Source organism: Corvus brachyrhynchos, unplaced genomic scaffold (assembly GCF_000691975.1).
Source record: "Corvus brachyrhynchos isolate BGI_N302 unplaced genomic scaffold, ASM69197v1 scaffold18, whole genome shotgun sequence".
Lineage (NCBI taxonomy): Eukaryota > Metazoa > Chordata > Aves > Passeriformes > Corvidae > Corvus > Corvus brachyrhynchos.
In genome coordinates this window covers 2,958,324-2,964,342 of record NW_008246064.1, presented here as the reverse complement: position 1 = coordinate 2,964,342, position 6,019 = coordinate 2,958,324, and the positions used below count along the sequence as shown (strand labels likewise).

The 6,019-nt window shown below is 52.2% G+C and overlaps 1 pseudogene; it reads right to left on the bottom strand.

The window, feature by feature from the left end:
- Positions 1–390: 390 nt before the first annotated feature.
- LOC103623974 overlaps positions 391–6,019 on the bottom strand; it is a 5,952-nt pseudogene continuing 323 nt past the window's right edge.

Sequence of the window (6,019 nt, the reverse complement as noted above, 5' to 3'; positions counted from 1 at the left end):
ACAGGTGGGTTTCCAATAAAATCTATGCAGTGCAAAATATTATTTTATTTATTAATAAAAATATTTATTATTATCTGGGAGCCTTTTTAATGGGGGAGAAAAGGATGAAGGCCGTTTTGCTGCTGTGAGATTTGGCTTTGTTCAATCCCGATGTCCCTGCCCATGACGGGGGGATGGAACTGGATGATCTTTAAGGTCCCTTCCAACCCAAACCATTCTGTGATTCTGTGACAATCTCCAGTTAAACCCAGTTAAACGTGGTTGCTACTGGTACACATCTGGCTCTGGCACCACTCACCTGTTGCAGTGAGGGTAGAACACAGTGTGGTTCTCTCGGTGATATTTATGATAAACCCCCCCAAAAAAAACAGAAGAGAGGCTCAGTTTGTTTTCTTCTTTTCTTTGAATACTTATTTATTTAGGAGATATTACAAACTGCCAGCCCTGATTTTCCCCAGAAGATAGGACTGGCCATGGTGAAGGGTGGAAGACCCAGTGATGTCCAGGAGAGCTGCTGGCATTGACTCACTGCCCTGTCCCTGTGCAGGGACAAAATGATTCAGCTGGAAATCCTCTCACAGCAGTTCCTGTTCCTGGCAAAAGTCTCTACAGCTTGGCTAATGGAAAGGAAATAAATGCTGTCCATCATTCTGTCCCCACTGACAGGCTCTGCTGTACCCTACTGGCCTACTACTGAGGCCATTTTGCTTTGTCCAGTTTGGCTCAGCCATGTTATTGCCAAGGAACAGTTCCCAGTCCTGCAGAGAGGTTTCTCCTGCATAGAGACCCATTTTTTCTAACAAGGGTGATCCTTAGATTTCCCTGGAACATCCTAAACTTGTTGTTTTCACCCATACATTTCAATCCACATCTCTGCTTCACCAGGGACTTTCAAGACACAAAGATTCACCTGACCAGGGAGCACTCAAACAAACCATCAGCAGTGAGTTATAACAGCTGCTGACTGTCCACGGTTTTGAGTAGCTGCACAGTCCCTTTACACCAGGGAAAGGAAGGGAAAACATCCCTAGAGGGAAATAATTTCCAGTTCTCTGGTCCACAAAGTCTGAAGTGTTTCACCTATTCCTGCTGCTCAGTTTGAATTCCCTAAAACCATAAATTTGAATGCCCAGTGGAGTCCATACCCTACCAAGAGCATCACAGTAAGAGGTAGGGAAGCAGGTGCTGAAAGCCAGCTCAAGCTTCTCAAGCTGCTGAAGTCATCGATGCCTCTGGGACTCGTGGTGGCAAAGCCGCCTGCTCATCAGGGATGTGAAACTCGATGTAAGGAAAGCCACTCTGATTTACACCCACGGATTGGGGTTGTGGGAGCGCAAACCAGAACACAATCCCCTGGCTTCTGGGCTGCCTTTGGGAAAACAGTCATTAGTTTTGCATAACTCACTTTTAGGGACCTGGATTAAACCAATCTGGCAGCCTGGTTTGGGGGATTCAAGGCTTAAAACCCTCATTTAGCTGGCAGTAGTTTGTCCCAAATCTGTATCACCCACTTGGGAAGGGTCCATCAGCTCCCTCAAGGTGTGGATCAGAGACGCATGAGGGAGGAGACTGGGTTTAAACCCTTGCCTGCAGGGGAGAGGTTCCCTTCATCTTTTAGAGACACAGTGATGTAACAAAAATAAACCCTGCCTGACACTCCTGGTTCTATACTGTCCACACAAGGTAATTTTGGCATCCACAACTTTGGCAGCCTTTAGTGGCACATTACACCACTACAAAGGATGCCAAGCTCTTATCCCTCCATCTCCAAGTGCTTGGCTCTCCAGCCCCATCCCACAGCTGTGAGCAAGTGATACCCCGAGGTTTGTACTCAGAAAAGTGGTACAGGATTGGTTTTCAGCTGTCCTGTGTCCCCTTAGCCTCACTGCCCCGCAGGTTGACCTGCCCACCCCCAGATCCTGCCCACATAGAGTTTGTCTCCATCCCTTGCCCTTCCCAAAGGATTTTCCCTCAGGAGCAGGCACACCACCTGCTCAGCTCTCCACATCACTCCTCACAGGGCCCAGTGCCCTCTGCTCAGCAGGGTGGGGTCCAGTCCGCGCGTTCTCCCCAGACTTTGAGCAGGGAGAAGCTCCTTCCCTCGTGTGGATTTTCTGGTGCCTCCTCAGGTACTTCTTCAGCCGGTAGCGCTTCCCACAGACCCCACACTTGTGGGCTCCCCCCCGAGAGTGCAGCAGCTGGTGCTTGATCAGGTGGCGCCTGTGGGGGAAGCACTTCCCACACTTGGTGCACTTGCAGGGCCCCATGCGGGCGTGGATGGTTTGGTGCCGGAAGAGGTTGGCCTTCTGGTTGAAGGTCTTCTCGCACTCGGGGCACCGGTAGGGCTCCTCCTTGGTGTGGATCCTCTGGTGCCGGAGCAGGTTGGAGCGCTGGCTGAAGCTCTTGCCGCACTCGGGGCACTTGAAGGGCTCGCTGAGGTGGGCGCGCTGGTGCCGCCGCAGCTTGCGCTTCATGCGGAAGCTCTCCCCGCACTCGCTGCACTTGTAGGGCCCCTCGCTCGTGTGGATCTTCCTGTGCCTCGTCAGGTTCGACTTCTGGTTGAAGCTCTTCCCGCACTCGGGGCAGGGGAATGTCCGTTCGCCCCGGGGGTCTCCTTTTGCTGAGGGATCTTTCCTGGACGTGGATTTCTTATGCTTCTCCAGCATCTCCTCTCTGGTGGACTGGCAGCATTTCTCCTGCTTCTTCTTTGGGCTCTGGGTCTCCTGGTGGTTGGCCACCACACCAGGTTCCTCTTGAATTTGGATCCTCTGGACAGCACTGGGGTTTGGCTTCTGTCCATAACACATCCCAAAATCAGTGCTTTCCTCAGGTTCTTCCTTCACATGAAGCACGCGTTTACTGACCACTGGGACTTCCCATTTGTGCTGCCCATCTGCATCTTCTTCCTTTTTAGGCTGTCTCCCCTCTAAGACTGGTGGTGGGATCTTTGAATCAAAGAGCTTTCCATAGGTTGGGTTTTCTGGTGGCTCTTCCTTGACGTGAAGTTTCTGGCAGGCTGCTGCAGCAGTGCCTGCTGTGCCATCAGTGGGTGGTTCTGGTTCCTCCTTCACCTGGATTTTCCAAGGAGGGTTTCTTGGGTTTGATGGATTTCTAGGTATGCTACACTCCTGGGCCACATCTCCTTTACGGGCCATGTTCTCCAGCACACTCTCCTCTGGCCTGAAGCCAAAATCAGGCTCCTCTTTAATCTGGACGACACTGTTGCTGTGCCCTTTTTGCTTGGCGTGGTTCCTCTGGTGGACACTGAAGCACCTTTTGGTGCTCAAACCCTTCCCACACTCCATGCAGATGAAAGGGCCCCCCCAGAGGTGCCCCTTCTGCTGAGCCAGCAGTGTGCCCTCTGCCCAGAACACCTGCGGCACTGGGGGCACTCGCAGGGCTTCTCCCTCCTGTGCACCTCCCCGCGGGCCGTGAGGGTGCCCTTCTCCACAAAGCTCTTCCCTCGCTCGGCGCAGGCGGACGGGCTCCCCTCGCCGTGGGTGCGCGTGTGGGCGCTGAGGGAGACCCTGGAGCTCAGGCTCTCGCCGAAGGGGCCGGCCCTGGCGTGAGGCCTCTGGAGGGCAGCCAGGCAGATCCCCAGGCAGGAGCAGCACCTGCAGTTCCCACAGCAGAAGGGTCTCTGCCCCGTGTGGATGCTCTGGTGGGTGGCCAGGTGGGCCCACGTGGTGAAGCGCCGCCTGCACGCCCCGCAAGGGAAGATCTGCTCTGCTGTGTGGATCTGCTGGTGCCCGCTCAGGTTCCCCTGCCTGCTGAAGGATTTCCTGCACTCCTCGCACGGGTGGGTCTGTGGCACCCTGGGTTTGACCACATCCCTCATGGCAGGTCCTCAATAGCTGCCAGGCAGCCCATGGGTACAACAGAGCCACAGTGGGGATGCAAAAACCACCAGGACACACATCAAAGAGTGCTGGAATGGATGCATTCCCCGTGGGAACGGGGTGCTGCTGCTCTATGCCAGCTCAGGGCCAACACAGTGTGCTGCTCTTCCTCATTCCTTGGCCTTCTGACACCTCAGCTTGTAGATGAAATGCTTATAGCTCCATCTCCATCCTCCTTTTGTCTGGAGAGGCTTTCCTCGCATTCCTGGAAAGGCTTCTCTGCTATTCCTGGAGACTTAAACTGCCAGATTGAAAAAATAAAGGGAAAATTATTAGGTTGTTATCTCTTCTCCACCTCCTGTATTCAGTACGTCAACACAATGGGTGGCACCTTGGCTGCTCCACAAAACACTGAACCAGAGGCCAACAAAGCCAGAGGCTCAACTGGACACTGGCAGAGAGGGCAGGAATGGGATGATTTCCCAAAGTTTTGGGGGGTCAGTGATGCATTTGCTGTCACAATGACACTGAGGTATCAGCTCTACTACTGCCATGCTAGTGATTTATTCTCAGAACAGTCCTCTGTCCTTTGATCAAGAAGATATGAAAGTTAATTAAATAATGCACTTTGCAGTAGTTACTGTAATTAGACTCATTTTTGGCGAGTGGCTGCAGAGCAAATGAGATCCCCTGAACTGAGAAGAAACCCCAAACTCGTCATCACTTGCAAAACTGGGGTGCCCTGCTTTGGATGGACAGATCTCCATGCACAGGGGAGGACAGGTCAGTGATGTCCGCAGTGGGAAGCTGAAGAAGGGAAATCTGGAAGCTGAAGTGACTTTGTCCTCCTCAAGAGGGTCCAGTTGGCAGGAGGGTGTGGGTCCTTATGCATTTCCATTTGAAAAGTAAATAAATCAGGGCCAACAGAGATGTGAGCAGTGTCTCCCATCAGGAGGGTGGATTGCAGCTGGAAAAGGAGCCAGAAAGGCTGAGGGGAGGAAGGCAGTGGGGATGACTGTCAACAGGAGCACATGTGGCTGGGCAGGCTTGCACTGATGGCTGAGGCCGAGGCTGCCAAAATCTCCAGTTATGGGGCAGGAGGCCAGCAGGGACACAGGCTGCCGGTGAGATCTCATCCCAGGAGGTCTGGGAGGCCAGCAGGGCGGTGGCTGGGAAGATGAGTCCCTGGGGAGCTGAGGTGCAGGGGCTGGGGAGGGGGCTTGCCATGGATCAGGGGACAGGCAGTGGGAGATGTGGAGTATAAACATCCAGGCACAACTGGGATGCAGAGTTTGCAGCTTTGAGTTCATCAGAGGAGAGGGGTCAGTGTGGTAAATTAATTGGGCAGCTATTTCGGTTATAATGGGGAAAATTACTTCAGATTTGGTCATGCCATGTGTTTCCCCACCAGCCAATCCATCTGGATCCCACTGTTGCTGGTAAGAGCTATGAACACAATGGTGCTCCCATCCCAGCTGAGTTCTTCAGGATGGTACAGAGGAACCACAGGAAAACAAAACCAATATTAGTAGTAGTAATATTAATATTATTATTAATATTAATGCTAACATTAATAGTAATAATATTATTAAAATTAATGTTAATAGAACTAATATAATTAATATTAATAACATTAATATTAATAATACATCCCAAAACCCAACCACCTGCGAAGTTATACTGAGCCAGGAGAGACAAAACACACCCACCTGGAGCAGGAACTGGGCTCAGTGTTTGCTGTTGGAGGGGAGACACCCCAGCACTCCTTCGTCGCGGGGGGAGGAGCTGTGTTTTATCTCAAAGCAGACAAAGCCTCAGCAGCAGCCAGGCTGGAAAGAGGACTCAGAAAAGTTCAGTATTGCATCTTTATTAAGGAAAGTCATTAACCCCGAGTGGATAGTGGATTTAGCCTCGGCACCAAGGACCCTCCTGGGGTCTGGGTGATGCTGGGGGGTCCCGGGGGGGCCGCAGGTGCCAGTGGGTCACTGCAGTGTCCACGGCCTCTCCCCTCACCAGGGATGCTCACACTTGCCCCTTAGGGAAACACCGCCCTGGCAGCAGCGTTTCAATCGCCAGGAATTCCGGCAAAAAGCAACAAATCCCTCAACTCAGACCAACGCCAAAGAAGAAATTCCTGCCTCCTTTCTACCTTTTTTTTTTTTTTTTTTTTTCCCCCCTCC